A 9,443-nucleotide genomic window follows, 5' to 3' on the forward strand; every position below is an offset into this window, starting at 1 on the left:
TTTTGGGAGTGATCTGCTCTAGATCAAGAACTGATTTGAGCAAAGGCAGAAGTTTCAACCAAGAAGTACAGAAAAGAAGGAAGAGAAAAGCAACTACACTCACCCACAAGTGAAGGAAACCTAGTTCATCAAACAGATTCCAGTTGAACCAGCTAAATGCCTTGAGCCAAGCAACAGAAAATATGTTGAAAGCTGTGTACATGATCACTTGATTGCTCTCTAAGACAAAGGGAAGGGTTTGTGTAATGACAAAGGGCAGATATACAACACAGCTGACATTTGTCGAGCAGCTTGTGCCTGGATGGGGAAGTCCTGAAGAACTCTCAGGAGGAAAATAATATTTAAATCCTTCTCAGTTGAACTAACCAAGCCTGTTTCCCTGATATAGTCTTAAGATGACACCGGGTTTAGTACTGTTCTTTCTGCGTGAGCAGAATTATTTATATAAGGAGACATTTCCAACCCTCTTTTTTCCTTCAGGGGACAGAGGTTGGCCCTCAAGGGATGAAGCAGAGCAAACCTTGAGAAGCCAAGGAGGTCTCTGGGATGGGAGACTAGATGGGCTTCTTGGAATAAAGTTGGCATGTGAATAATTTTAAAAAACAACAAGTGATATCATGCAACAGTTCACTGTGGAGTAAAGCATCCATGCCACTAAAAGGGCCCACTATTCACTACTGCTGAATTTGGTGCCAGAAATCCATTTCATAAGGAGTTTAAAAGATGCACAGATCTGGGGCAAAGCACATCAAACCTTTCCTAACACATTTTGGTTCCTAAGTGCCGACATGTTGCTTCCGACCTATGGCAGCCCTATGAGTGAGCAATGTCAAAAATGTTCTGTCATCAATTCGTGCAAATTCAACGTCATGGCTTTTTAAAAAAGGAATCAATCCATCTCATATTTGTCTTCCTCTTCTCCTGCTGACTTCAGATTTTCCCAGCATTATTGCCTTTTCCAGTCAATGTCTGTTCATGATGTGCCCCAAATACATGGATGGACATGTACATTTTAGCATGGTAATGGGGGTTTCAGTTTGTCAATGAGGGCACTATTTTACAATGGCTCCGGTCCGTCCGTCCGTCCGTCCGTCCGTCCGTCCGTCCGTCCGTCCGTCCTTCCTTCCTTCCTTCCTTCCTTCCTTCCTTCCTTCCTTCCTTCCTTCCTTCCTTCCTTCCTTCCATCATCAGCTCCTTCCTTCCTTCCTTCCTTCCTTCCTTCCTTCCTTCCTTCCTTCCTTCCTTCCTTCCTTCCTTCCTTCCTTCCTTCCTTCCTTCCTTCCATCATCAGCTCCTTCCTTCCTTCCTTCCATCATCAGCTCCTTCCTTCCTTCCTTCCTTCCTTCCTTCCTTCCTTCCTTCCTTCCTTCCTTCCTTCCTTCCTTCCTTCCTTCCTTCCTTCCTTCCTTCCTTCCTTCCTTCCTTCCTAGGGTGGTAGCGGGCAACACATATTTGACGACCTGGCCAGTGACCTGTGGGGTCCCTCAGGGTTCTGTTTTATCCCCTATGCTATTTAACATCTACATGAAACCACCAGGAATGGGTTTCCAGAGTTTCAGGGCTCAGTGTCACCAGTATGTGGATGACACCCAACTTGGTTTCTCCTTGCCATTTAAATAGAGACCTTTGGGTAGTGTGGGCGGCATATTAAATGAATGAATGAATGAATGAATGAATAAACAAACAAACAAACACACAAACAAACGAACAAACGAACAAACGAACGAACGAACGAACAAACGAACAAACAAACAAACAAACAAACAAATAAATAAATAAATAAATAAATAAATAAATACATAAATAAACTATTTCAGCTCTAGATCAGTGTCTGGTGTCAGTAATGAATTCCAAAAGGTATCCTGTATGGAGAATTAGTGCAGGGAAATTTCCCCAGACAGAGGGAGACCACAGCTGCGATGCAAGGAGATCTGCAAGCAGGATCTGGAGGCCTTAGGAATGGACCTCAACAGATGGGAAACCCTGACCTCTGAGTGCTCAGCCTGGAGACAGGCGGTGCATCACGGCCTCTCCCAATTTGAAGAGACCCTTGTCCAGCAGGACAAAGCAAAGACGTAGTCCCAGAAGCAGCAAAACCAGGGAGCTGGACAGGGGACAGATTGTATTTGTCTTCAGCGTGGGAGGGATTGTCACTCTCGAATTGGCCTTCTCAGCCACACTAGACGCTGTTTCAAGTCCTCCAGAGAGAGCATGTTACCATATTCTTTTGAGACTGAAGGATGCCTCATCTAATCTAAAAGGGTGAATAAACTGAAACTTCATCCACACAAGACAGAGGTAAACCGGTCAGCCCATAGGTTGGGAACTGCTTTACATTTTAAAAAGCATAACTTGAAAACCTTTTGCCCAAACCTCCCCAGGTTTGGCACAGAGCTAGAGAAAGCCATCTGGAACAACTGTTTCGAATGTAGTGCAGACATGAAGCTCAGTTTCAAAGTTATACTTTTTTGTTTGAGATGCCCCTAGTGTGGGAAACAACTTTATAGAATGTCTATTTGCTTTACCAGCACAAGATCATGGCAGCATTCTCATGCAGTAAGTCTTTCTCCTCCTTAAAACAAAATAAAATTAAATTTAAAAAGCATAGGTCTTTGGAAAAGCATATAATGTGTTAATGGAACTTGTGTGTTCTTATTGCCATACCATCAACTTTTCAGAAAGGAGACACATCTGGGGCTTCTGTACGTCCCACAATTTGCCCAACCAAAGAGATAAAAAGGGGGAGTGAGCTTCATACCTTGCCCTGATGGCTTACATTTCTAATTTCTAATTGGAGTTGTAAATCCTCACTTCCCCCATTTTCATGTGTGCAAATCAGAAGCAGCCTTTGAAAATACTGTTTGTGATTGATGCGTTGTTTGTGCCTTTTTGATAAAAATCACCCCATTCTTCGGGATCTGTCTTATCTGCACACCGAGAAACGTTTTAAACAGAAGACAGCTGATCAACGTATGGGAGTCGTGATGACTAAAACTGCACTCATCTCATTTGTTTTTCCACTGGATGCGAGAACTCACTTTGGGGCTACCCGTTTCTTGATTCACTATCTCGGCATGTGAAAACATCCTGTTTCAAAGAGATTGGATCCAAGAGTAGACCAAAGTTCTGGAGAACATTAGAAGGTGTGTCCTTGCTTTCAGGTGTTGCTTGTGCACATCTCAGAACTGTTGTTGGAAAAGCACATAGCATTTTAACACACACACACACACACACACACACGTGTGTGTGTGTGTGTGTGTGTGTGTGTGTGTATTAAGTTATATTAATAAATTAGGGCTGTGGAAGGTCCTGAGGGAACTGGAGGCCTACATTTGGGTCCCTATGGTGCAACCCACAGGTTTGTTTGTTTGTTTGTTTGTTTGTTTGTTTGTTTGTTTAATTTATATCCCACCTATCTGGTCAATTATGACCACTCTAGGCGGCTTACAACATAAAATACAGAGATAAATGCAAAAAGGATTATTACATACTAAACAAATTCAACAAGATGGAAGGCAAACAATAAGAGGAGAGAAGAAAGGAAAACATCAGGGATTAACTGGAGGGAAGTCCTGCCAAAACATCCACGTTTTCTGCTGATTTTTAAAGTTCTTTGCTGCTTACCCCTGTTGCAGTGATTTATTTATTTATTGAGCTGATCCCACAGCTATAAATACTCAACTATCCAAGCAAACTGCACCAGAGTACAGACAGAATTCCGACTCCAGTCCTCTGAAGATGCCCATGGCCACAGAGACTGGCGAAACGTTAGGGAGAACAACCTCAAGAACATGGCCAAAGAGCCCGAAAAACACACAACAACCACTATTTTTCCTTCCTTCCCTTTCCTTTATCCTGTATTTCTGCTTTAGAAAGTCCCAGACATGACCCATCTTCATCCTGAACCTGTTGGGATCCTCATTCCGGAACCCTTCAAGAAAACCATAAATTTCAGGTGATGTCACTGAAGAATGGGGGAGTCTGTCATTTTCACACACAGATACACACTCACAATTCAACCTAGGGGTTCCTAGACATCAGCAGGCAGAGGGCCATGCACCGCCTGCATCTCTCCCAACTGGGGTACAGGAGGTGGTCCCTCGAAGTGAGAAGGTGGTGGGATTGACCTGCTCTAGGTCAAGCGAAGAACTGATTTGAGCAAAGCCAGACCAGACAGTTGGACCAAGAAGTACAATTTTTAAAAAAAATTAAAGAAAGAAGGAGAAGGCAGAAGCTTCTGCATTGACCCCCAAGTTCAAATCGTGTCCACGGGAAATCTATCAAACAGATTCTGCCCAGGTGAACTTGGCTAAGTGCCTTTAAACCTGCAAGAGAAAATATGTTGAAAACAGTGTACATGGACAGCTGATTGATCTAAGGCAAAGGGAAGTGTTTGTTTAACGACAAAGGGGTCAGATATACGATACAGCTTACATCCTTCAAGCTGGATGGGAAACTGCTGGGGAATTCTCAGAAGGAAGTTGGCATTTCAACTAGATGACGCCTGATTTAGTGCTCCTTTTGTGGGAACTGAATTATTTCTGTGACAAGGATACATCTCCACCCCCCCTTTTTTTCCTTCACGGGCCAGAGGCCTGCCCTCAAGGAATGAAGCAAAACAAAAAGAGAAGTGAAGGAGATTTCTGGCAGATGGGGCATCCTGGAATAAAGCAGACAGGTGAATAAACAGGTACCTTTAAGTTTTGTGTCTGCGAAGATTCTCAGTCCTCCAGGTGAGGTTATCTGGAACTTGAGTCATGGCAAATGGACTTCTTTCTCATTAGGTTGAAACTTGGATGAGTAGTGAAACATTTCACCCTAATAAGAATGAAGTCCCATTGCCATGACTCAACTTCCAGATATTTTACATTTTGTGTGGTTTTTAAAAAAATGTATAACAGCTACGATGCATCCGTTCACTGTAGGAATAAAACATCAACGCCAAAAAATAATTCATGTTGATTTTGTGGTGGGTTGGATGAAGAGCCTGTGTCCTAAGCACACTCCTGTACTGCAGTGAGTCATGGACCCTTTGTGAACGGCAGGAGAGGAAGCTGAACACCTTCCATATGCGTTGCCTCCAACGGATTTTTGGCATCACCTGGCAGGACAAAGTTCCAAACAGAGCAGTCCTAGAATGAGCTGGCATTTTCAGCATGAACACATTACTGAAACAGCGCCGTCTACGTTGGCTCGGGCGCGTCGTGAGAATGGCTGATGGTCGGATTCCAAAGGATCTCCTCTATGGAGAATTAGTGCAGGGAAAGCGCCCCAGAGGGAGACCACAACTGCGATACAAGGACATCTGCAAGCGAGATCTGAAGGCCTTAGGAATAGACCTCAACAGATGGGAAAACCTGACATCTGAGCGTTCAGCCTGGAGGCAGGCAGTGCATCACGGCCTCTCCCAATTTGAAGAGACCCTTGCCGAGCAGGCTGAGGCAAAGAGGAAGTCACAAAACCAGCAAAACCAGGGAGCTGGGCAGGGGACAGATTGTGTTTGTCTTCAGTGTGGAAGGGATTGTCAGTCTCGAATTGGACTCCTCAGCCACACTAGGCGCTGTTCCAAGCCCTCCATACAGAGCACGCTACCATAGTCTTTCGAGACTGAAGGATGCCTAACTGGATGAAGAGGCAACCAGCAGGCAGATAGTCTGCATTCCCCTCTTGTCTTTCCTAGATCCATACTTAGATTGGAACTCTTGTGCTTCCTTCCTCTTTCTCTCATTGTGGCCAATTCCTCCTCCTTGTTTGTATTTCTCCTGCATCTTCATTGGTTTGAGAGGAGCCGACCTACATGCATGGAAGCAAACTTTCAGGGGCATCTATAACTGAGTCCAACAGTTCTTTATCCATTCTGCACAGTGTCTGAATTGTTTTTCTTTCGACGAATGGAGAAGAAGAGTAAATCAGGTGTCGTCTTCAGGACAAACCTGGCAAACAGGTTTGGCTAGTTCAGCTGTGAAGACTTTAAACGCCAACTTCCTTCTGAGAATTCGCCAGAACTTGCCCATCCAGGTACTATCCTGGCCCCAAACAAGCTGAAGGAAGGATTTTTGGCTCCATTGTACCTCTGGCCCTTCTCCCGTTAAGCAAACACTTCCCTTTGTTTTAGAGCTCAACCAGCTGCCCATGTACACAGCTTTCAACATATTTTCTGTTGCTTGGCTCAAGGCCCTTAGCTAGCCCACCTGGGCAGAATCTGTTTGATAAACTAGGTTTCCTGTGGACAGGATTTGGACTTTATAGGTGAGTGCAGAATGCTTTTCCCTTCCTTCTTTTCTGTACTTCTTGGTTGAAACTTCTGGCTTTGCTCGAATTAGTTCTTGACTTGACCTAGAGCGGGTCACTCCCACCACCTTCCCACTTCGAGGGACCCCCCTGTACCCCAGTTGGGAGGGATGCAGGCGGTGCATGGCCCTCTGCCTGCTGATGTCTAGGAACCCCTAGGTTGAATTGTGAGTGTGTATCTGTGTGTGGAAATGAAAGACTCCTCCATCCCTCGGTGATCTCCCCTGAATTTTGCTGGATTTTTTGGAGGGTTCTCACTCTAAGGCAGTGCTTTTATGCCATTTCGGTAAGAGAAAACAAGAGTCTCACATGGATTTGACCAAGCTTAGCCTGATTAGGGGTGAAAACTAGAGATGGGGCCGCTCTTCGACCTTGTATCGAGGCTTATCCTTCCACCTCCCACCAGGAGTGGCGAGCGGATTGCGCGCTGTGGAGCCATTGGTAGAATCACGGCATCTGCATCCATGATGGATCAGTGAGTGGACTGTGTGGCCCCATGGGGCTGGACCCTCATTAATGCCACCTGTGCGGGGATATTTGTATTCATAGACAAATAAGAATAGTCCCATCTCTAGTGAAAACTATCAAAGCTTTAGTGGAACAGCTTAAGGGATTCCTTTTCATGAGTCTGGATGATAAAATGAGGGACACAAGTCTGTACACGTCCTCCCTGCTGATGGAGCTGTGGGCCCACCATGCAGCTTGCCTAATGTTGGGCACATCATCCTACCAGCTACATATGTTCTGGGTGATGCGAGCCAAGAGGCCTAAGGAGGGAATTTGCATTTCTGATCTCTGGCTTTGTAGCCTGGTACTCCAACAGACTCAGCTCAGCCAGATCACTTGGTCAACACAAAAATAAGACTCATTTTCCGTCTAGTGAATTCTGATTCATGGTGACCCTGTTCTGGATTTTCCAGGTAGAGAACACTCAGAAGAGGTTTACATTTCCCTTCTTCTGGGGTGCCCTGGAACTGTATAACTTGGACAGCCACCAAAACCTGCTGCCTTGTAATTGTGGCAAAACTGAGGGAATTTGAAGGCTTAATGTGCCCTAGTTTAATTTGGAATCTTGTTCTTAGGGCTTATAGTAGGCCATCTTTCTGTGGGATGTTGGGGTTGTGTGCTTCTGTGAGCAGCTTGATTGTTTTCAGGGACATTTCCAATGGCTTGCACTGTTTTTTCAATGGTTTGTAGTTTTGTCAGGAAATCAGCCCTGTTCTCTTATATAGGTGAAGCGTGGGTGATAAGAGAGCTCATATACCCGATACTTCCAACAATACTGACACCTATACCTGAGATAAAGACCAAAAGGGCATTAGTTGTTTGCGGTTGAGGGTTAAGTTCTGGTTCGACAGTTCTGTATGATGTCTGTATGAATTTTATTAGATTTGTGTCTAGAAAATTACAGCACGAGGTTGTGCAATTTTTTTCTGATACGATCTGTGGATACTATCTGGAAAAACGTGGTATAGAATAATTGGCCCTCAGCCACACAGTACACATACTTTCACACTTTCTTTCTTTCTTTCTTTCTTTCTTTCTTTCTTTCTTTCTTTCTTTCTTTCTTTCTTTCTTTCTTTCTTTCTTTCTTTCTTTCTTTCTTTCTGAGGCTGTAAGTGCTATCAAAACTGTGTTAACAATTAACAAGTGAGTTAACCATTGACAACACGGCAGCTTAAAAGCTGTGCCTCTTTGTTTAAAAATGCTGATCATGAGTTAATTACCTTACCTATTACCTATTGTCTGGATGTTTATGCTACCGCCTGCTTCTTGGGAGAAAAGCGATGACAAGATTTAGCTCGCTGCTAAGTCTGCAGGCTTTGAGCAAGTGAGCGTTGTTTGCCTCCCACCCCAGAAAAGGCAGAGACATCACAGGGACACATGATGGTTGGGGGGGAGAGAGAAACCTATTTAGGTGACTCACCCAGCGCACGTTGTCCTCTTCTTTCTGGGCACCCACCCGCCCTCCCTAAATCTAGTGTGAGTGTTTCTGGTCGCCATCTGGGGCCGGATAGGAATTTTTGACCTTCATCCTGATTGGCCTTGGATGGGGGGATTTTTCGCCTATCCCACACTGGATGAGGGTTGTTGGCTTTTGGTGGAAACTATTTTGGTCGCACTGGTGGGTAGTGCGGAAATAACCAGTATTTCGGTGTGTCCCAATTTGTAAAATCAGGTAAGCCAACAGCGCATCTGACCTTCCGATGCTGCGGATCGTGCGATTACAGTGCCTGTGGGGGGAGGATGCGCTGGGCCACTTCCGGACCAACAGTCATCAGTCAAAGATGTCTTGAGGTCTGGGGGTGTTTATTAGTAGCTAGCCAGGATCTTGTGGTCTCGGGACTGCCGGAGCTTGGGGGCCGGGGACTCCCCCATTTATTGATCAGGGGGTATGGGAATACCCCCAGTTAACTGGCTTTCCGCACTACAGCAGGCCCCCATATTCTTTTACTGGCAGAAAGTCAATTTTCCTGAATTCATTATTTAAATAAAGTGTGGCCCGCATTTAATCCAATCTACTGTCTCATGTCTTTATTCTGGGGTTGGGGTGGCAAACCTCCGCAGCATCTTAAAAAGCAGAGACATCACCTTGCCAACAAAGGTCCGCGTAGTCAAAGCTATGGTTTTTCCTGTAGTGATGTATGGAAGTGAGAGCTGGACCATAAAGAAAGCAGACCGCCAAAGAATTTATGCTTTTGAATTGTGGTGCTGGAGGAGGCTCTTTAGAGTCCCCTGGATTGCAAGGAGAACAAACCTATCCATTCTGAAGGAAATCAAGCCTGAGTGCTCACTGGGAGGACAGATCCTGAAGCTAAGACTCCAATACTTTGCCCATCTCATGCGAAGAGAAGACTCCCTGGAAAAGACTCTGATGTTGGGAAAGTGTGAAGGCAAGAGGAGAAGGGGACGACCGAGGATGAGATGGCTGGACAGTGTCATCGAAGCTACCAACGTGACTTTGACCCAACTCCGGGAGGCAGTGGAAGACGGGAGGGCCTGACGTGTTCTGGTTCGTGGGGTCACAAAGAGTCGGACACGACTAAGCATTTAAACAACAACAAGAAGAAGTTAATAGTACTAATCATACCTTACCATGTAATGTCGATTATCCCATTCAGCAGCACCACCAGCAGCTGTGCAGCTTAGAG

Source organism: Pogona vitticeps, chromosome 1 (genome assembly GCF_051106095.1).
Source record: "Pogona vitticeps strain Pit_001003342236 chromosome 1, PviZW2.1, whole genome shotgun sequence".
Lineage (NCBI taxonomy): Eukaryota > Metazoa > Chordata > Lepidosauria > Squamata > Agamidae > Pogona > Pogona vitticeps.